Source organism: Mesoplodon densirostris, chromosome 4 (genome assembly GCF_025265405.1).
Source record: "Mesoplodon densirostris isolate mMesDen1 chromosome 4, mMesDen1 primary haplotype, whole genome shotgun sequence".
Taxonomy (NCBI): domain Eukaryota; kingdom Metazoa; phylum Chordata; class Mammalia; order Artiodactyla; family Ziphiidae; genus Mesoplodon; species Mesoplodon densirostris.
Genome location: NC_082664.1, coordinates 52,129,874 through 52,153,675, shown reverse-complemented (window position 1 = coordinate 52,153,675; position 23,802 = coordinate 52,129,874). Strand labels below are relative to the sequence as shown.

The 23,802-nt window shown below is 43.1% G+C and overlaps 1 pseudogene; it reads left to right on the top strand.

Annotated features, from left to right (window-relative positions):
- The first annotated feature begins 2,810 nt into the window (after nt 1-2,810).
- LOC132489193 (cathepsin Z-like) lies at nt 2,811-3,665 on the top strand (annotated as a pseudogene).
- Nucleotides 3,666-23,802: the final 20,137 nt, after the last annotated feature.

The window sequence follows — 23,802 nt, the reverse complement described above, 5'->3', positions numbered from 1 at the left end:
AGCATATGTTCCTGTGCAGTGATTTATCAGATAATGAGTGACCAATCATCTCAGCTAGAGCTGATCTTTTATCTCTGATCTTCTAAAACTTTCATTGTCTATATAATAAAGATACAGTGATAACAAAGGTGTACCTTGGAGAGAATTTGGATAGGGTGCTCTTCTAAGTGCTTAAAACGTAATAACTCTTTTAACCTTCACAACAACCCTGTGAGGTAGCGCTGTTTGCCCTGCCATTTTTACAGAGGACGAAACTAAGAACAGAGAGGTTAAGAAACTCACTCAGGTTTACAAAGCTAGTAAGTGATGAGTTTGCTTCCTTGAAATCCAGGAAAGTAAAATTAGAATAAATTCTATTTTGAGTAAAAATAAAATATTGAAACTGAATGTGATTTTTAATATACCTACTTTTTCATTTTCAATATTTCCTCAACCACATCAATGTCCCAGAAAAAAAAAAAACAGTTAAAAAATACAATGAAACATCTATGTAGGGACACACATTTTTTTCTTTTGCTTTGGGCTCCAGTATGACTTGACACAGGATTGTTGGAGCCTGTCTGTATTTAAACTTTTGCTATTTTGTGCATCATGAGTTTTTCTGTATTAATTTTGATTTTTTTAAATATTGCATTAAAATATTATTTATCTTGATCACCAAGTTTTTGGCACCCTTGTAAATTTTGTGCCCAAGGTGAGTGTCTCACTCTAATCCTGGCCTTGAGTGATAGAGCTGGGATTCAAACTGAGGCGACCTGGTTCCAGGTCTGTACTTTTAACCACTGCACAGCTCATGCCCTAGAATTATTGATTTTTGTATCTATATCTACATACCACTGTTCATTCCAATTAAACGAAAAATGCCTTGAGGGCATAGACCATTTGTCATACTGCCTTCCTGTATTCCTAAAGCATCTGGCATGGTGTTTGTTTGGCACATAGGGTGCCTGATAAAGGTTGGTTGAAAGGGGGTCAAAAGACCCCCTTTTCTAGTGGGCTAAAATTTACCATCACCACCAGCTACTTTTACCACAATTTGTAGTTTTGCTTTCTTTACTGCAATTTCCCTCTTATATATTGTATTTTAATTTTATAAAAAAAATTAATTGAATAACCCATTTCATATAAAGATAATGAATGAACACATGTTAACAAAAACATTATGAACATAAAATGCTTTCTTCAAACTAGTATTCTCTTTTTAGTGAAACTTTCTGCATTTTTCAGAAATATATGGCCTTTGGAAAGAACATCTATAAGTTTTAGTTTTGTAAGCCAACAGATGAGTATAGTAAAGAGAAGGTAGAATGCTCATTGACATAATTATCAGCTCTTTGGTTAAAATGTAACCAGTTTCTGAAGTACAACTGTTCTGTGATTTATGCTTCCCTACAAACTAGAGCTCTGCTCATTACCTCTTACACCCGGCTGGGGATCCGCTTCACCTGTGGGTGTACCCTTCTCAGTGTAGTAATGACACGCCTGGGTGGTTATATTTTCTCCAGCACTACTTCTGGGAATGACAGGAAGAGATGAGTATTTTCTCTCCTGCCACTGAACTTAGAAACGTGGCTTTTTTTTTGGAAGAGGGAATCAATAATGAACGCAGCAATTTCATTATATAAAAGCCGTTGACTTGTTTTTCTATACTTTAACATCCTCTGAGCAGGTTTTAGCAGCTTTTGAATTTTATCTTTGCATATTCTATAGTTACCGAAATTCTATAGTATACTATATTATAGTATAGTATAGTATGTTCTATACTTTACTATAGTAAGTATAGAATTCTATACTTTCTAGTTTATTTACTGATTTTACAAAAGAGCCTTTCCAGAGCAGAGTCAGGCAAATTGTCACTTGCTTGACATTTGGGAATCATATGGATGCTCCCTTATGCTCTGGGGTTCTGCAGGGAATACAATAGTGTACTCAGGTTAACTCGGAAATCATACTGTTATACGATGCAGTATGAAACACTGTGTAATTACCAAAATTCTGCAGCTATTAATATTTGCCTAATTTTATGAGGAAACAAGGTGTGAGGAGAACTGGATAGAACTGTGAGTTTGTGTGCTAAAGGCAATTTTACTGAATGTCATCCTCCCCGTCAGATCTGTGCCCTGAAACCCCTGCTCTATCTTTGGTGCAGACACAACCTCATGCATTTTAGGGGAAGAAGCCATGGTCCTGGAGAGCATATTATTTTCTCGGCATAGCCTTTAGCTACTCCAGAGGCACATCTGTGTTCATCACTTAGACCAGCGTAGACTGTTAACGGATGGCAACAAACGTAAAGCTTAACCAAGACTCAAGTCCATTGTAACTTCTATTTTAATAGCCTGAGCAGAGAAAACAGTTTAGTAGGTCATCTGAGTGAAACTGGCGAGAGACAGTTTCCAAAGACATGAAGCAGAGTAGCAAGAAGAGTTGGTACAAAATGAGAAAAACAGTTACAAAGGGTGGACAGTGGTAGGGCCCAGTGTCTAAGTCCTGGTGTGGATGTTACCCCTCTGAGTTCTCAGGAAAGGCAGGAACCTTTTGAAATTAAGGCAGCCAGAACTCTATCTGAGGTAAGCCAAGCTTAGACCAGACACAGCAGAAGTCAACGAGCATCCTTTCTACTCCTGCATCGAGGCTGGTTCTATGTACCACGGCAGGGCGCTTGAAATTTAGAGACATGAGGATTCAGAGTTCACTTCTAGTCTTAGATTTAGATGTCAAATAGCTACGAAAGTAACAAATGGGGAGTTCTGGAAGGATGTGATTCAAGAAACAAGAACTGGGGGTCCGATCGCACCGGCGCGGGAGCCATGGCGTCGTTCAGGCTGCCACCACTGCTCTGGCTGCTCTTGCTGCTGGTGGAGCGGCGCAGGCCGGCTTCCACTTCCACCCGGGCTGTCGGCCGCTGCGCGGGAAACAGCTCACCCAATTGGGGCGCAAGACATACCCCCCGGCCTCATGAGTACCTGTCCCCATCAGATCTGCCCAAGAGCTGGGACTGGCGCAACGCAGATGGGGTCAACTACGCCAGGGTCACCAGGAGCCAGCACATCCCCCAGGACGGCGGCACCACCGCCACGGCCGACCGGAGCCCCAACAAGCGCAAGGGGGCGTGGCCTTCAATGCAGCACGTCATCGACGGCGGCAACGCCGGCTCCTGGGAGGCGGGTGACCACCTGCAGGGGTGGGAGCACGCCCGCCCGCACCGCATCCCCGACGAGACCCGCAACAACGACCAGGCCAAGGACCAAGAGTGTGACAAGTTTAACCAGCGTGGAACCTGCACCGAATTCAAAGAGCGCCGTGTCATCCAGAACTACACCCTTTGGAAAGTTGGCGACTATGGCTCGGTCTCCGGGAGGGAAAAGGTGATGGCGGAAATCTACACAAACGGTCCCATCAGGGGCGGTACGATGGCAACAGAAAAGAGGTCTAACTACACTGGAGGCATCTATGCTGAATACCATGACAAGGCCTACATAAACCACATCATTTCCGTGGCCGGGTGGGGTGTCAGCGATGGGATGGAGTATTGACTTGTCCGGAATTCATGGGGCGAGCGAGGCTGGATGAGGATAGTGACCAGCACCTACAAACATGGGAAGGGTGCCGATTACAACCTTGCCATTGAGGAGAACTGCACATTTGGGAACCCCATCGTTTAAGGCAGACGTCTCCAACGAGCAGTTCTTAAAGAAATGATCTCATGAGCCGTAACCAGAGGGGATCCCATCATCATGGGCCCTGGGTTGGTACTGCCATGGTTCAAAAGAATTGGGGGTTGATGTTCAAGTATCTGACGCCTGGTAATGGCACTGAGCATGGAGGAGAGACACCCATCAAAATGCCTCATGGGCTGAAAGAGCGTTCCCAGGGGAGAATCTGAGGGGGGACGACTTAGCACCTGCACAGGACTGCTTCCTGTCATGATGATGGCAGCGAACCATCTACCTGGAGAAGAGTGATCACCAGACAGTGAATGATGTGACCTACGTTTTCTTCAATAGATGATTTGGCAGCTATGGTTTGTGATGTATTTAAGAGGTAAAACAGTTCAGACTTATCACCAGTTCCTTTATCACCTTGAAATCAGTGGTGGGGTAGTGGGGGGAGATGGCAATATCAAGATGCCAAGGGATGAATAAAATACACACTTCCGGAAGGAAGGAAGGAAGAGGGAGGGAGGAAGGGAAGGAGAGGGAGAGGGAGGGAGGAAAGAAGATAAGGGAAGAAAAGAAAAAGAAAAAAGAAAAAAGAAACAGGAACTGAGAGCCCATCATGGGGCAAGGTGTTGGCCCCAGGACTGGAGACATGGGCTTGATTAGACACAACGCTGCCCACATGGAGCTGTGGTCTGTCCAGGATTATGTGTCTTACATTCCAGCCCACTGTAGGTTTCCAAGATTGGATGGGGTTGGATAAAGCACAAGTACACTTTCAGAACCACGTGCTAATATGTGTGGAAATAATAACTAGAAAAGTCTGCAGTGATAGGACTCTGTTTTCTTCCCCTACTTTAGTGGTATTGCCCACACTTCAAATAACCTCTGTATTACGCATCTTCCGCGCCGTGTTTCTTCAATACCTGCCTCGACTTCTCTCCTGCTGAGCTCTGCTCTACCACACACTTTTGCCTCCCTAGAGAGCTAATTATAAGCCCGTATTTTAGTGTCTACTTACAACGAAAGCGTGTGTCAAAAGCAGCACATATCTATATAGAAATTGCGAAGAGTGTAAGTCCAGAACAATGATGAAGCAATGCCCATGGATATGTTCACCAAGTAATGATTCAAGGAAGTTGAAATTGGTCTGGTCAGGTTAGTGCTGGCAACTGGATGCCTAATAAGTGTTTATTGACAATAATCATCATGATAGTGATAAAATGACCTGGTGCAAGTTTATTTGGGACATTTTCTACCTATAAAAAGAGGGCAGAGGAACTTCTATGCTCATCAAGATCAGAGCTTAGGCTACTTCAGCCTTGTGGGTAAGTTTACACCTTTGCAGGCCCATAAGGTTTTTCACTAGTCCTTCCATCTTGAGAAATGATGTTTCTGATGTAATAGTAGCTTAGAATATTTGAGCATTAGGCCTTAAGTGACTTTTAATCACAGGCTTTCTTGCTAATGTTACAATCTCTTTTAGGCCTTTGATCTCTTGAGCCAGTTCTGCATAGGTGGGAGGCTATTATCACTTTCTCTTCTCTATTTCAAGGGTATGAGGTGTAAGGGGGAAAAAAAGTAGAAATAGGAATAGTTTAAGTGTGCATTTACATCTTGGATTTTGAAGAGGAAACTCAGATCTTCCAAATTGTCTTTTATCATCTATTCAAGGTCTAGAGCACTATAGATAGAAGTTCCCCTCCCCTTAAAACGAACAAAAACTTCTTTCAGAGCTTCCATGCACTTTTGTGTTTATAGATGGAAATATCTGTGGGACTACACATTTTCAAGCCTTATTGCAGATCCCTAGTTTTAGTGGGATTATATAAAACCTGGTATTGTTGAAAACCCTCCTTCTGTCTTCCATTCTTGAAGCAGCGTTGAACATTTTATCAAACTGATAGCAAGGGAGTGTTTTACCTGCTTGACTTAGTCTTACTATTTTATTTCAGTGCAGTGTGTCTACACCCTGCTGGGTGTGGAGGCCATGACTCACCTGGAGAGAGGATGTTGTTCTCTGGGCACATCCAGGGTGTTGCAGGATGACTGAGGCACTTCTCATTTGGGCTTGGTGCCATTTTGTTCCTTCCCTTGTTCTCGCTTGGGTATTTACTTGGCTACTTGCTCCCAAGGAAAACCAGCCCGTTGAGTATTCAAATATTAACTCCTCTTTCTACACATGTGGCCAAGCAAGTTTTTACTGGAAATGTAGTCTGGTGCCTGAGGAAAGATGGGGTGGGGAGAAGAGCGATTGAGGTTAAAAGGCAAAGGGACCGGCAGAAAATAGCTTTTCTGTCTGATTACAAGTTTTATGACACTTTTCCATTGTCCATAATCTTTGTGCACAAGATTAAGAAAACATTTAGTGAGAATAACCTCAGGTTAATCAATTTGTGCCAAGAAGCTTCCTCTTCCTGCTGCAGCACCATGCGCTTGGCCCATTAGAGCTCAGAGAGGGACCTGACCCCTGGCGGTCTGACTCCTGTGAGTTGCATTTTGTACATAACGCCTCCTCCCTTCACCACCTCTCAGACTAAGCAGTTGCCCAGAACTCTAGTGGTTACAGGCCAGGTACAGCTGTGGGGAGAAGCTATCTGGATGGAAACAGCTGCACTCAGGTGAAGGGTGGAAGCTGCACACCAGGCACCCGGTTCCTCCTGAGGTTGTCAGTGCTCTCCTTGTTCTCAGAGGCTCACTCACCCCTGTGTCCTTCTCTTTCCCTCCTGTGGGCACTTCTGGGGCTGGGTAGCTTGAGTACATTTCTTACCCAAAGCTTTTTCTCTCTTTTAAAAAATATAATGTGACTAATTTATCAAGAGTTATATCCAAGAGTGTTCAAATTGGGTATTTGGGGTAGTTAGTCCCCAACCCAACTGTATATCAGAAACATGGAAGCAGGGAAGAGGGAGAAGTTGGTTTAGAAATACACATTCCAAAACAAAAAAGTCCTACTGTATAGCACACGGAACTATATTCTATGTCCTGTGATAAACCATAATGGAAAAGAATATGAAAAAGAATGTATATGTGTATAACTGAATCACTTTGCTGTACAGCAGAAATTAACACAACATTGTAAATCAACTATACTTCAATAAAATAAATTTTTAAAAAAGAAACACACATTCCAGGACTAGATAGTTTTATTGGAGAATTCTACCAAAAATTTAAAGAAGCATTAACATTACTCTTTCTCAAAATCTTCCCAAACATTGAACAGAAGGGAACACTTCTTAACTCATTCTATGAGGCCAGCATTACCCTGATACCAAAGCCAGTAAAAGACACAACAAGGAAAGAAAACTATAGACCAGGACCCATTAAGAATATAGATTTTAAAAAAATACTAGCAAATCAAATTCAGTGACATATTAAAAGGATTATATACCATGACCAAATAGAATTTATTCATGGAATGCAAGGATAGTTAAGCATTTAAAAATCAATCACTATAAGAACAAACGTATGGAGGGGTGGGATAGGGAGAGCGGGAGGGAGGGAGACGCAAGAGGGAAGGGATATGGGAACAGATGTATATGTATAACTGATTCACTTTGTTATAAAGCAGAAACTAAAAAAAAAAAAAAAAAAAAAAAAAAGAACAAACGTATAGACACCAAGAGGGGAAGTGGCCGGGTTGGGGGGTGGGGGGGGATGTTGGTGGTGGTGGGATGAACTAGGAGATTGGGATTCACATATATACACTAATATGTATAAAACAGATAACTAATAAGAACCTGCTATATAAATAAATAAAGTTCAAAAATTCAAAATAAATTAATTAATTTTAAAAAATCACTATAATATACCACATTAATACAATAAAGAAAAAACCCCACAGAATCATTTCAATTGATGCAGAAAACCATTTGACAAATTCAACACTCAATGACAAAACTAGAAACAGAAGGAAACTTCCTCAACATTATAAAGGCCATATATGAAAAATCCTCAGCTAATATCATACTCAATGGTGAAAGACTGAGAGGTTTTCACTTAGGATTAGGAAAAAAAGAAGGGTGTCTGCTTCCTTCAACATAATATTGGAAGTGCTAGCCAGAGAAATTGGGCAATAGGAAAAAAGGCATCCAAATTGGAAAGAAAAGAGTAAAACTATCTCTGTTCACAGACAACAGAATCTTTTATATAAAAAATCCTAAGGATTTTACACACACACACACACACACACACAACAGCTAGAGTTAATTTTAAAAATGTAGCAGTTGCACGATACAAAATAACGTACAAAAAATCAGTTACATTTCTATACACTAGCAATGAAAAATCTGAAATGGAAATTAAGAAAATCAGTCCATTTATTAGGGTGTCAAAAAGAATATAGTACTCAGGAATAAATTTTTAATCAAGGAGGCTAAATACTTGAACATTGAAAATTACAAAACATTGCTGAAAGAAATTAAAGAACACTTAAATAAATGGAAAGACATCCTGAGTTCATGTACTGGAAGACTTTATATTGTTAAAAGGAAAATATTACCCAAATTGCTCTACACATTCAATGCAATCTCTTTCAAAATCCCAACAGCAGTTTTTTTTTCAGAATAGAAAAATCTATTTTAAAATTCATATGGAATCTCAAAGGACCTGGAATAGTCAAACCAATGTTTCAAAAGAAGAACAGAGTTGGAGGTCTCACACTTTCTGATTTCAAAACTTACTACAAAGCTACAGTAATCAAAGCAGTGTGGTATTGGCATAAGGATGGACATATAGACCAGTGGGATAGAATAGAGATCCTAGAAACAAACCCTTGTATATGTGATCAAATGATCTTTGACAAGGGTGCCAAGACCATGCAATAGGGAAAGGACAATCTTTTCAACAAATGGTACTGGGAAAACTAGATATCCACATGCAAAAGAAAGAAATTGGACACTTTCCTTATACTATATATAAAAATCCATTTTGTTTAGGAACAAAGACCTAAACTTAAGAGCTAAACTATAAAACTCTTAGAATAAAACACAGGAGAAAATCCTCATAACATTGGACTTGGTTATGATTTCTTGGATATGACACCAAAAGCACAGGCAAGAAAAGAAAAAATAGACAGACTGGACTTCAAGAAAATTTAAAACTTTACTGCATCGAAGGACACTCTTTTTTTTTTTTTTTTTTTTTTTTTTTTTTGCAGTACGCAGGCCTCTCACTGTTGTGGCCTCTCCCGTTGCGGAGCACAGGCTCAGCGGCCATGGCTTACGGGCCCAGCTGCTCCGCGGCATGTGGGATCTTCCCGGACCGGGGCACAAACCCGCGTCCCCTGCATCAACAGGCGGACTCTCAACCACTGCGCCACCAGGGAAGCCCATTGAAGGACACTCTTAAGAGAGTAAAAGGACAACCTACAGCATGGGAAAAATATTTGCAAGCCTGATAAGGAGTTAATATTCAGAGTATATTAAAAACTCCTATAACTCAACAGCAAAAAACCAAAACAAAACCTAATTTTAACATGGGCACATTAAATGATGTCTGTATTTTAAAAAATTAAAAATTAAAAAATTAAATGGGCAAAGGACTTGAACAGACATTTCTCCAAAGAAGATATACATATGGCCAATAAGCACATGAAAAGATGCATGAAGATCACTAGTCATGAGGGAACTGCAAATCAAAACCATAAAGAGATATCACTCCACACCCCTTAGGATGGCTATTACCCAAAACAAAAGAAAATAAAACACAACAAAAAACAAACAAAAACTCAAAATGAAAAAACAAACAAAATAACAAGTGTTGACATAATTGTAGAGAAATTGGAACTCTCGTGCATAGCTGATGGGAATGTAAAAAGGTGTGCTGTTGTGGAAACCAGTTTAATTGTTCTTCAAAAAGTTAAACATAGCATTACATGTGACCCAGCAATTCCACTCCTTGGTATATACCCAAAATAACTGAAAGCGAGCACTGAACCAGAAACTTGTATACCAGTGTTTGTAGCAACATTATTCACAGTAGCCAAAAAGTAGAAACAACCCAACTGTTTTACCAAGAGATGAATGGATAAAGAAAATTTGCTTTATACATACAATGGATATTGTTTAGCCATAAAGAGGAATGAAATTCTAATACATGTTATAACGTAAATGAACCTTGAAAACATTATGCTAAGTAAAATAACAAAAGGACAAATATCATATGATTCAATTTATATGTAGTACCTGGAAAGTAGAATAGAGATTACCAGGAGCTGGGAGGGGCAGGGGGAGGGAGAAATGGCGAGTTACTTTTAAACCCTTGCAGAGTTTCTGTTTGGGATTATAAAAATGTTTCAGAATGGATAGTAGTGATGATGGCACAATGCTGTGAGTGTATTAGTGCCACTAAATTGTACACATAAAAATGGTTTAAGGGCTTCCCTGGTGGCGCAGTGGTTGAGAGTCTGCCTGCTGATGCAGGGGACACGGGTTCGTGCCCCGGTCCGGGAAGATCCCACATGCCGCGGAGTGGCTGGGCCCGTGAGCCATGGCCACTGAGCCTGCGCGTCCGGAGCCTGTGATCCGCAACGGGAGAGGCCACAACAGTGAGAGGCCCGCATACCGCAAAAAAAAAAAAAAAAAGAAAAGAAAAAAGTTTTAAGTGGTAAATTTTATATTATGAATATTTTATCATAGTTTAAAAAACCCTTTCTTAAAAAAAATACACATACCAGGGCCCCATTCTTGAAGAACTGAGAGGCTGATGTGGTAAATATGGGGTGGGAACCTGGAATCTGTATTTTCTTTTTTTTTTTTTTTTGCGGTACGTGGGCCTCTCACTGTTGTGGCCTCTCCCGTTGCGGAGCACAGGCTCCGGACGCGCAGGCTCAGCGGCCATGGCTCACGGGCCCAGCTGCTCCGCGGCATGTGGGATCTTCGCGGACCTGGGCACGAACCCGTGTCCCCTGCATCGGCAAGCAGACTCTCAACCACTGCGCTACCAGGGAAGCCCTGTATTTTCTTTTAAATGCCTTCTTGTCTTTCTCAGGCATAGACAGGTTTGGGAATTTAGGATTTAACCTCTGTCAACTCTTTCCAAGGGGACTGATGCCATTCTGTGAGGAAATGCTCACCAGTCTATGAGGAATATGTGTTTTTCATGGATCTAAGTGTATTAAAATTAAAATGCTGCTTTTAAAATCTGAGATTGTCATGATCACATTGTTTTGGTATTGAGGTGCCCACTCATTTATGGTGGCAAGAGTCAGGTTGTTTTTTTAAAATGTCTGTACTTGGGTAAAATAAAAATGAGCAATTCTTTGTTGGGTTCCCCCCAAAATTGTGAAATTTTAATGGTTTGTTGAATTCCAGAGGCTGGAATTCAGATGCCAGCTCCAGATGCCAGCCATTTGAAAATATGGTAACAGAGACTGCTCCTGCTATTTATTTGTACAATAAGAAATTGAAAGGATCTAATAATTTTTCTGTTGTTCGCAGGATCCTTGAGCAAAAAATGGGAGAGTTGAAACTGACAGTACTAAGATGGTATTTCTCCTGCTGCGTGTTGCAATGTTCTTCCTCCATAGGTGGAGATGGGGTCGGGAGGGTATAGTACAACTCTTCCCGGAGAAGATGCCTTCTGGCGCCCCCCAGTTACCCTTGAAGGCCCCCCCTCCTCCCTGAGTTTGGGGGCTGAGGAAGGGCAGGGGCTGAGGAACAGCCGTTGCTAAGGGATGCCCTTGCGTTCCAGAGGACTGCGTCTGACGGGAATGCAGAGTCTGTGGGAGCCACACCCACCCCGCCCTTTAGGCAGATTAGTTAATTATTGAAAAGTGCTTGGGAAGCACAAAGGGCTGGAGAGACTCCATGTGCTGTTGCTCAGGCCTGTGTGGGAGCTGGCATTTCTGAGACACCGAGGCTCCTCCAGGAGTCTGTGGAACAAGAAACAGTTCTTCGCTGTCGTGGTGCAGGCTTTTCAGGATCTGTCCCAGGAAACAGACAGACGGTTCCAGGGAATTCTTATACGGTGCATTCTATCTCCAGAGAGAAGTTAAGTTTCTTTTGTGATAGGATTTGTAAGATATTTAGATAAATGAGCCACATCAGACTTCAGTTTTGTTTTCTTGTTTTAAATTTTGTTTGTTTTAAAAGTTTATATTCAGGTCATTTATACATAAACAAGATCATATATATAATATATTCTGTCCTGTGACTTACTTTTTTTTTTTAACTTGACAATGTACCCTGGAGTTCTTTCTGTGTTAGTACATAGAGGCTTCCCTCATTTTCTTTAACAGTTGCGTTCTTTCCTGATTGTGGGCACATAGGTGTTTGCCATTTTTCAGCATCACAAACAGTATTACAGCAAACATACTTTGGCCCAAATTTGTGTGCTTATGCATAAATATTCAGAAGGATATATTCCTAGAGGTAGAATTTCTGGACCAAAAGGCATGCACATTTGAATTTGGGGTAAATAATACTAAAGCTTCTCCCCAAAAATTCTGTTCTAATTTACAAAGACACCGAAATACTCATCAACACTGAACATTATCAATTAAAAAAAATTGCTAACATTACATGCAGAAAAATCCGTGTCATTTAAAATTGGATTTATCTCATGGACATATACACACTACCAAATGTAAAATAGATAGCTAGTGGGAAGCAGCCGCATAGCACAGGGAGATCAGCTCGGTGCTTTGTGACCACCTAGAGGGGTGGGAGGGAGGGAGATGCAAGAGGGAAGAGATATGGGAACATATGTATATGTATAGCTGATTCACTTTGTTATAAAGCAGAAACTAGCACACCATTGTAAAGCAATTATACTCCAAAAAAAGATGTAGAAAAATTTGCATTTATCTGATTTGCCAGTTTTATTGTGCATCTTTTCATATGCCTGTTGACCATTTGGATTTGGGGGAGCATATTCTTGTAGTATAAACATACAGAAAAGTACATAAGTCGTAAGTGTACTACTGAAAGAATTAACACAGCCTGAGCTCTTCTTGTAACCACCACCCAGGTTGAGAAATTGAATATTATCAGACCTTTTCCCACCTCCCCCAAAGAAATCACTATTCTGTAATATACCTCCTACAGATTAGTTGTGCTTGTTTTTGAACTTCATAAAATGGAATCGTACAACATGCACTCTTATGTCTAGCTTCCTTCATTCAACATTATGAGTCATTCATGTACTTGCTCATAGCTGTAATATATTAATTTACATTGCTTATTATATTCCATTATGTGAATATACCACAATTTATTGATTGATGGACATTTGGGTTCTTTCTACCTTTCAGCTATTAGCAAATATTGATGCTATGAGCATTCTTGTGCATGTTTTTTAGAATACACGTGCATACATTTCTGTTGTGTATATATCTAGGAATGAAATTTTGGGGTCATGAGTAGTATTATCAAACTGGCTAATTGTGAATTTCCTATGACTATTGCTTGTATGTTAATTATTAGGTGGTTTGTATGTGTTCTATTTATTCTGGATGTTAATTCTTTGTATAGCTATTGTAAATATTTTTTCCTGGTCTTTATTTATATTGACTTTCAGTTCACAAAATTTAAAATTTTTATTCAGTCAATGCTATAAATCTTTTTCTTTATGGTTTCTGAGTTTTATATCTTGCTTAGAAAGTTCTTCCCTATCTCAAGATTGTAAAATATTCTCTCATGTTTCCTTTTAATACTCATTTTGATTTTCACATTAGGCTTTTTAATCAGTCTGGAATTTATGAGGGTGAGAGACAGAGGCTAATTTATTATCCAACACTTAGGGCATGAATAAAATTATACCATTTGCTGCCTTTAATTTTTTTTTTTTTTTTTTTTTTTTTTTTTGCGGTACGCGGGCCTCTCACTGCTGTGGCCTCTCCCGTTGCGGAGCACAGGCTCTGGACATGCAGGCTCAGCGGCCTATGGCTTACGGGCCCAGCTGCTCCGCGGCATGTGGGATCCTCCCGGACCGGGGCTCGAACCCGTGTCCCCTGCATCGGCAGGCGCACTCTCAACCACTGCGCCACCAGGGAAGCCCCCCTAAATTTTTAAATATTTATTTTTTTTGAATTTCAAGACAGGTGATAACATCAAAGAGCTAAGAAACTGTCAAAAATTTTAAAAAAATGTTTTTTTACTTTGGTATAGTTTCCCCTAATTTACGCCTCAGTTAGATCTTAAATGAGGCAAACATTCTATATCAGTGGTTGCCACCCCAAATGCCATGCATATAAATGGTCAATAACTAGTTATTCATTTACTGTGTATTTATGTAACTTAAAAGTGTGGTTCTCATGGACTTTTGTGTCTAATAAGGAGGAAGACTCCATTCTGGAATCTTCAAGCTAGCCTGATGCACACTGAATCTGGGTTCTCGGGCTAGGAAAACCACAGCTGCCTCTTCCCTCCTAAAGCCCCAGCTCCGAGCAATCTGAGTAGACGCCCCAAAATAGGTCATGTGCTCTGAGTCCATCCTCAGTATAGAAAGGGGTCCAGTTTGAACTTTATCACAAATCCCCAGGGTCAGCTTTTGTTTTTAGACAGGACTTCCTCAAGTAAGGCTGCCCACTTAAGGGAAACTATTTTCTTGACCAGCTGGATGATGGGTGTAGGGTCACATAGGGGAGAAGTGTGTTTGAACTCAGTCTGTTCTCCCCCTTGGCCTGACGTGGCGCATCGGCTCCTTGCTGTGTCTGTTAACTAGTGGTGCTCAGCATGGGCTTGTCTGGTTGTTCGCAGACTTTCCAGCTGCTTGTGATGTGAGCTGGTTTTGTTCTGTCTGCCCCTCCTCTTTGAAACCTTTTTCCTTACACATTTTTGGGAAGGCTGATTACTTGGGATTTAGTTAACATGTTAGAGAACTGGAGCTTGAGCTGGGATGAGGAGAAGAAACAACCCCCTAGCTTGACAAAGAGCTTGGTTTCAGGCTGCTGAACTGCACATTCCACGGTGAACCACCTGAGCTGGTTTGCTTGGAATCTGCTTTGCTGGCCAAGCTTCAAACATATAATCAAAAGTGGCCTGAAATCACTCATTTTGCCACTTGCATTCTTAGCTTCACAATGTAAGGATTTGGCTGGTGCCTGTCCTGAAAGCATGGAATTTTCTACTGTTTGTGACACATGGCATTATGTGTGCATGCGTGTGCACATGTGCAGTGTACACAGGCTTGTCTGAACAGGCATGTTTTCAGCTGAACTATTTATACCTACAGACAGGCAGTGATTAAAGATCACAGTGTATGGCAGGTTTTCTTTGATTTCCAGAATCACCTATCTGGATTTGTAGGTTAGTGTCTTTGGAGAAATGAGATAGAGCATCTTGCATGTGCATGCAACTGATCCCCTAGGTAGAGGACCTTGCCTTGGAAATATCTGAGGATAATTTACTTAGAAGAAGTCAGTGTGCTATTTTTTGGAGGAACAGGTGTATTTGACCACACATTGGGGGAAGTGAAGACCTGAGCTCTGAGAAAGTCAAGTGTGAGGCCCTCAGAGGTGGTTATTTATATCAGAGTGATGTGTATTGAAAGCCAAAGACTTTCATTCCACCAGCATCACAGAACTAATTTAGAGAAGAGGAAGGGCATGCGTTTTGCCTTGTTAAATATCTACTGTACTGAGAGTTTCTGGTGTGGGTCAGACTTCTCATGATCCAAGCACAGGCTCTGTTGTAGATGAAAGGATGCTTACACGCTCTTGCTTTAGCTACTTCGTGGATAAAATGGCTCACTTTCCATTGGTTGATAGATGTGTGACTTGATTCTTGCTTCCTTTCCTAAGATGGTCCCCCCCCCCAACCCTGCATGTGAGCAGCCTGGTGTGCATGTATGGGGGAGGGAGGGGAGAAAGGACCTTAACATAATCTCTCAGCTCTAAATAAGAACATTGGACTTTAACAACCACCCAAAACAATACATTAGAAACTCTTGTGTTCACTATTGTAATAAATGAAGTCTCATATAACTAGCTTCCATTTTTATCTCTCTTGAATTGTAAAGTCCCTTCCCTCACCCCTGCCACTCGGGCTCTTTCGGTTATGGGAAATGAATGTGTTTCAGGACCAACATGTCAGAATTATGAGGAAGAAATTGGCAGTGGAACAAACTATGTGACATGCTTGACAAGAACTGAGAAACAATACATCTCAGATTTTCTGAGGCAGTCTTCCTTTCGTTCAGAAATATGACCCAGAAGCCACAGAAAGGGAAGCACCTTTGTAGCACCATTAGGGTCACAAAGAGTTAGTCTTTGTTAAGGAACCAACAGAGGATATTTCTGCACAGAAAGATGGGGTGTCTGTAGGAGGAGAACGTAGTCCTGCTTCCACGAGGAGTAGGTGGAAATTGCAAAAAGAGAACTTGTGATCATTTGCTTCAAATGAGAAGACCAACGTGCAGAACCCCCAGAAGGATGGAGCAGGAAGGAAAGGCGAGGTGGTAGGAAACATGAGCGCGTTTACATAAATGTTCAGCTCCTTCTGGGCTTGCCTAATCCCTGTCCTTTGGAGTTTGCCTTTTACGAGGGTAAACATGGTTTAATAGTGAGCAAATATTTGTTCACATAATTAAAACCTGTTGAGTTGAACAGGAAACGTCCAAGGGAAATCTGCAGGTGCCTGCAAGCAAGGGTGACTCTGGAAGGATCTTGGTATGTCGGTGCCTTCTCTCCCAAGGTGAGTGTCCCTGGAATTAAGCCACCAACGACAGGAGAGGAAACAGATAGCTTGTAAAAAATTGGAGCAGCATGGAAAGGTTCTGAACTGATTAATAAGCTGCTAGCCCTGGGGAGGGTGTAAAAGGCATCTGGGATATTTGCATTTTTGTTTACTGAAGGGAGGAAAGCGTCTCACAACTCTCTGCCGCCCTAATTCATTCAGGACATGATATATTTCCAAGACTACTGCCATCTCAGGGTTTGAATCTGTTTTCAGTTTCACTCCAGGTTTCACCACACATGTATATTTAAAAAAAAAAAAAAGACGGTTCCAATATAACCTAAGAAAGAAAAGCCAGCCTGACTTCTAAAATCCAATTTTGCCCCCTGGATGTGTTTTCTTCCTGGAGGGGGCCATGTGATCTCTCCCCTCCTCACCATGCTGCATTCTCTTCATTCCAAGGCCTGGTCACAGCCAGACAGAAGCCCTTATCCTCAGGCTGTCGGTGATGAATGAGAGATATGCCTTGCTCAGCTCTAGAGTGGAGACAAATGGGTGTGTAACTCACCATAATCCATGGCAAGAAATGATACATGCCGTGAGAGGAAAATAAAGTGCTGATGGAAAATTAATCTCATTAAGGAGATTTGTTTGTGGTGACATTTGAAATGAGCCTGAAAAATGAGGATTTTGACAGATGGCAAAGAGTGTCACTGGTATTATTATGGTATTAACGTTCAATAATATCTAAATGAAGCTGAATCTGTTCAGAACTCCAGAAGATTTTGTGAGGTCCGGTCTGGGCACACTGCTCTGCTGGCAGTAGCACCCCAACTATCCTCTGGAGGACCATCTCTCTCCCATTCTTTTTTTTTTTTTTTTTTTTTTTTGCTGTACGCGGGCCTCTCACTGCTGTGGCCTCTCCCGTTGCGGAGCACAGGCTCCGGACACACAGGCTCCGCGGCCATGGCTCGCGGGCCCAGCCGCTCCGCGGCATGTGGGATCTTCCGGGATCGGGGCACGAACCCGTGTCCCCTGCATCGGCAGGCGGACTCTCAACCACTGCGCCACCAGGGAAGCCCCTCTCTCCCATTCTTGACCTAAGTGGTTTGAATGGGGCTGATCCCACCTCCTGGCTCTTGGTACGTGACCCAGACTAGCCAATAAGAGAACCACATTCCCTTAGCACAGTCATTGGCTCCAGGCTCAGGCATGTGACCCAGACTAGCCAATAAGAGAACCACATTTCCTTAGCACAGTCATTGGTTCAGGGGTGAGCATGTGACCCAAGTTGGTCCAATCCTGGAGCTTTTTCAGGAACCACTGGGGAAAAGCCATCCTCTTTCTGCTGGGGTTGCTGAGCTGGTGGTTGATATTTAGGAGCTGCAAGGGGCCTGTTTTGTTACCACAGAGGGAGAACCTGAGAAATGGAGAGATTCCTGAGCACCTGGAGACAGCTGTGCCTGAAACTCTACTTTGGACTTTTTAGTCACTCAAGGCAATAAATTCACTTTTTAATAGGCCATTTTGTGCTTTTCCCTTGCAAACAAAAATGTCCTAACCAATACAGAAATTTTTAGATATACTGCTTAAACAAACAAACAAAAAACCCCAGTGGAGCAAGGGGAGTTGCAGATTCCCAGAGCAGTTTCCTAGCAAAAAGAAATCTTCCTGTTGCTAACATTTCCAGGTCCCAGTGACTAAGAATTTGGAGACTTTACTCTTAACCCCCCTGGTCTGAGACTGCTCACCAATCTAACTGACTCCTGTGTGCTAGATATTTTTCCATGAATCAGAAATGAAATATGCAGCACTGTAGCCACAGAGCAATGAAAACAGCTCATTTGCCTTTCTTGTCTCTCCAAACAAAAAGCTTTGTTTTTTCTGGGTCACACGTTGTAAGTGAAGAGTCATAATGATAATCCTGCTTGGATTTATTAACAGTTGAATAGACTATTGAGAAAAGATTTGTTAATCATCAGAAGCAAATTCACCACAGAAGCATTGCAGACAGAGTGGGACAATTGCCTTGAGCCAACTAAATCTCTGCCCCTTCAGGGAAAACGCTTGGATGTTTGAATTAAGTGCCACATCTGGAAATGCAGAAAGATAATTGCTTCTATTGAGTGCTTACTATGTCCTTGGTACGAAGAACAGTATTTTGCCTACATTCTCTCTCAGTTTCATCAACTCTATGAGGTAGGTCCTGATCCTGTTCTATAGGTGGGGAATGAGACAGAAACTACCAGTTGCTACCCAACATCCATCTTCTCCTTGTTCCTTACAGAAAGGTAACCCCAAGCAGTTACTGCTTCTACTTCAAAGTTTATGATCCATGGGCAATTACTGCAGACATTTATCATTTTGCAAACATTTTACCATGTCACTCCTGCAGTTGTGGATGGCCATGTGATTGGTTCTGGCTAGTGAGACTTGAGTAGAAGTCTTCCGGGGATCTCTGGGAAAGTGTTGCTGTCCTTATATGGATATTGCCCCTTTCTCCTTGTTCCTTCCTTCTCCCTGCTTGGAACGTGGGTATGAGGCTGGTGGTGGAGCAGCCATGTTGTGACCTTGAGGCAACCATAAGGAAGACAGCCATATCCTAAGGGTGGTGAAGGAGGACTACAGAAGGAAACTGGGATATTCTGACATTGTAAAGCTACTCTTTCTGCCCCAGAAGACCTACTTTCAGACTTGTTGTGTGAAAAAATAAACCATTCTTTGGTTAACCCAGTGAGGTTGGGTTTCTGCTACAGACAACTGAATTCTATCCCCAATTGACACAGGGAAACTGAGCTAAAGAAGTTTAAGGGACTTGCTCACATTTCCATATAAAGTGGTGTCTCAAAGCTGAATGAGAGGGGCTTCCCTGGTGGCGCAGTGGTTGGGAGTCTGCCTGCTAATGCAGGGGACGCGGGTTCGAGCCCTGGTCTGGGAAGATCCCACATGCTCCGGAGCGACTGGACCCGTGAGCCACAACTACTGAGCCTGCGCGTCTGGAGCCTGTGCTCCGCAACGGGAGAGGCCACAACAGTGAGAGGCCTGCGCACTGCGATGAAGAGTGGACCCCACTCGCCACAACTAGAGAAAGCCCTCACACAGAAATGAAGACCCAACACAGCCAAAGATAATAAATAAATAAATAAAATGTGACACCTTTATTAAAAAAAAAAAAAAAAAGCTGAATGAGACATACTACCAGCCTTAAAGAATTCAAGCCAAGTTTGGGAGGCAGATACATAAATAATTATAGTGTAATGCCATTAGTGTAATGATGTGATTTGCCTAGGGTATCATGGACACCTACCAAAAAAAAAAAAAAAAAAAAAAGAGAGAGTCAGATGTGGAACAGGAGTTAGCCAGGCAAAGGAGAGAGGTGGGAAAAGAGATTATAGCTTAAATAAAAGGTATGGAAGTGAGACACAGCATAGCATACGCAGGGAGCCACAAGCTGCTTTGAGTTGTTGGAGCACAAAGTATGAGGCAGGCAGTGGTGAGAAATGCAGCTGGAGGGGTGTTTCATTTTGCTATTGCTGCATAATAAGCCACCCCCAAAACTTAGTGGCTTAAAACTACATTTCATCATTTCTCATAATTCTGCAGTCTGAGCTGAGTTCAGCTGAGTGGTTCTTCTGTTCATGGAGTATCTGTTGGGGTTGGAATATCCAAGAAAACTTCTTAACTCCCAAATTTGGTGCCTGGCTGGAATAAATGGAAGAGCTAGGGCTGGCTGGGCCTCTCTCTCTCTCTCTCCCCCTCCCTGGCCTCTTCATGTGGCTAGCCAGGTCTTCCTCACAGCATGATGATCTCAGGGTACATGGCAGATGGTTTCCAATTGAGAGGAAGAGGAAGCTTCCAGTGCATTTAGGGTCTGGGTTCAGAAGTACCAGAACATTACTTCCACTGCACTCTGTTGATCAAAGCAAGTCACAAGACCAGCCCTGAGTCAGGGAGAGGAAATAGCTTATACTTCTTGATGGGAGGAGCAGTTTGCACATACAGGGAGAGATGAATTAATAGTGGTCCTCTTCGGAGACTACCTACCACAGAGGTAAGAAGGGTACAGATGAGGAACAACCTCGTCTGCTTGTCAGGGAGGTTGATGTGAACACCAGATCTGGGGGATTTGCCCTGCTTCATATTTGAGATCAGAAAGGAAAACACCTCTCAAACTGCCCCAACTTATCAGAGTGAAACAGACAGAGTAGTGTGATTAGGCAGAGGAAGGGATGGAGCTTGGCTTCTTTGAACCCCCTTCAGTTCCCATATCTTATGAGAGATGGTCGAGTTGAGAAGCCGAGAGCCTACTCTGGGGTCTGCAGTGGTGAAGGGCAGGGTGAGCCCACAGCAAAGCCTGGACCTCTCAGGCCATGGGCTGGAGGGGAGGATGGCATAGCACCTCTGGAGTCAGAGTGGCAGGGGAAGCTGAACAGGCTGAGTCCAGCCACCCCACAGCGGGAATCAGTGAGGATCTGGAGAAGGTGGTATGGATTTGAGCACATTGCCTCCTACCCTCTCAATCCCCACCCATAGGGTCACAAAAGACAACACCCCTCCCACCCAGTGAATTACTCAGGCATCGCATTGGAGAGCAACAAGGAGAAGGAGAGATGACCTGAGAGCCTGAGAATGTGCCTGAAGGGACAACTTTTTCAACGGTCTCTTCATAGCATTTTCTGGACTTCAGTGAAATCTAACCAGCAAGAGAGGCTCATAAGGAAGAAGGACAAGTTAAGGAAAATTACAATGACATCATAGGAATAATGGCAGTTACCTCTGCGGGAAAGGAGGGAGAGGAGGGGTCCATGGGGAGCTTCGGCTCTTTTAGAGATAAGGCTTTATCTCTAAAGTTAGGGGATGGATATGGGTGTTGTTATATTCTTTATGCGTCTTTGTGGGTTTTAAATAGTTCATAATGTAACTTTTTAAAAAGCTGCCGTTCTGAATAGAATGGTGAGCTGCCAACGCCAAGTTTAGGTTGTGAACATATTGCATGGGAGTGGGGAACAGAGAAAGAGGCTTGAAATGGAATCAGATTTGCTGGTTCGGAAAACCATCCGGGCCGGATTTAAGGAGGACAAGAGTTGAGACAGGGAGGCCAAGGAGGAGGAGGAGGCTGCCGCTCCAATCCCCTGAAAGGTGACGGTGGCCTGTAGTCTCAGGTGGTGGTCAGGGTGCCTTAGGAGTCAAGCTGGCCATGAGGTAATTGACAAGATAGGGGAGGGTGGCTGGGTGGGCAAGGTTTCTGCTGTGAGTGAGCAGAGACCCCATGCCCACTGGCTGAGATAAGAGGATCCAGGTGGAGGGCATAGTTAGATGGAAAGGTGAAGAGTTCGCTCAGGACAGGTTGGGTTTGAGATGCCTGTGGGATGTCCCGGTGGAGGGTGGATGCAGGAGTCTGGACCCCAGGGGAGAGATCTGGGAAACGCCAGCACTAAGGCAGATTGGAGCTGGAGAGGTAGGTGAGATACCCTGATGGGGAGCTAGTAGGAGAGTAGCAAAGAGGATCCAGGACAGATGAGCGCCGCAGCCACGCAGCCAGAGAAAGGGAAGCTCCAGCGGTTCCCACCACCCTTCCTTCCCCTGCGCATCCCGTTCTCTATTTGCTGTTCAGGTTTGCCTGCCTGGGGGATCGCTTTCCTTTACCTCCAGAATTATTAAAGGGGCCAGAGAGGGGCTTCCCTGGTGGCGCAGTGGTTGAGAATCTGCCTGCCAACGCAGGGGACACGGGTTCGAGCCCTGGTCTGAGAACATCCTACATGCCACCCACATGCCGTGGAGCAACTGGGCCCGTGAGCCACAACTACAGAGCCTGCGCGTCTGGAGCCTGTGCTCCGCAGCAGAAGAGGCCACCGCAGTGAGAGGCCCGCGCGCCGCGATGAGGAGTGGCCCCCGCTCGCCGCAACTAGAGAAAGCCCTTGCACAGAAACGAAGACCCAACACAGCCAAAAATAAATAAATTAAAAAAAAAAAAAAAAAAAAGGGCCAGAGAGAAAGGCTCCTATCACAACCAGATCTGCATTGAGATCCTCACCCAGGGAGCAGAAGGCCCAGCCACCCCCTGGACCTGTCTCCTTCAAGGACAGAGCCCAGGAAGAGCTGATGCCGGAGCCTCCTCGGAAGTAGGGGCCTGGTGGAGGAAGAGTGTACAAGACGGGTTACAGACTAGTCGGCCCCTTCCCTTCAGTCTCCCATCTCCCTTTAGTTTCTGTTATGATAAATGCAAGACAGTGTCAGCCTTTGTTTGTCCCCACTGACAACCTAAGCATCTTCTTTTCTACCCAGCCCCTGTCTTTTTGAACCGGAAATCTCTGTTTCTTACAATTTGAATTTCGATTTGAAGTTTAGACTCTGATTTGGGCAGTGGTGGCTCTGAGCTGTAGGAAAAAAAGTGTTTCTGTCTTAAATTGGAATTAAGAGAATTTTGGAAAAGTCAAAAGAACAAAGTTGCATTTCAGAAATATCAGTTTCGCACAGCATTTCTCCAAAAACATAGATTTCAATTGTGGTATGAAAGTATATTGGAGGGAATGTAGAGGGTTTTGCTTTTCTAAAAGCAGCCCTGTGGTCAAAAGTAATACAGCTATGAAATAAGATAATCAAAAAAGGAAAGTTTTCATACAGAAAACATTTTAATGAGTCAGTTTAATGCCAACTCTCGTAGCATCTATCTACTCGGAGATCTCAGAATTGCTTTCAGAGTGATTTACTTACCAGCCCTTTGGAGCTCACTTGTATAAACGATAACCTTCTGCTCTAAAATATATGCCAAGAAGCACAGGTGTGTGCAAGTAAGCAATCTCTAGTCTCATGATCTTTCTTTTCACCCAGTAATTGGCTTTTCATAGAACTGTGCAGGAGGTATCAAAAGGTCCATTGGTTCATTCCTCTGCCCCCAGACTGAACATCCACCATCTCAGAGCGCAGGCAGCCATTCCCTCTCAAGCACTCCTCTAGACACCTGCTCAAGGCTTTGGTTTTTGGTTTCCTTTCCTTGAGCATCTGATCTTTCTTGCTGTGCCTTCTAGCTCTTGGGACCCCCACTGGCATCACTCTTATGTGGGCTTGTCCTTGGGGGATGGTAGCCCTGCCCCAGTCCTTCCATCTGTCCTCGTTCAGGGCCAGGATCAAGCCCCCCGGGGGAAGGGTGTGCTGCTGTTCTCAAGTTGAAAGTGGTGCTTTTCCCAGGTAATATATTTGCATTTTAATAGGAGTCTCCTGGGAGAAAAAGTGTAAACTTCCAGGCATTAAAACAAGCTTCTTCTTCTTCTGCTGCTGCTGCTGCTGCTCTGTGTGTGTGTGTTTGTGTGTGTGTGTGTGTGTGTGTGTGTCTGTGTGTGTTGGGAAGGAGAGAGAAGAAGAAGACCACAACGAGGAGAAGGAAGAGAGTGGCTGCCATTTACCAATGCAGCAAGAACACAGAGAATACCCAGAGATGACCACTGCTAATATCTTGGTATATATCCTCCCAAGCACCTAGTGTTACAGATATGAATAAACATCCTTATCTCTAGCAGTCAAATTTA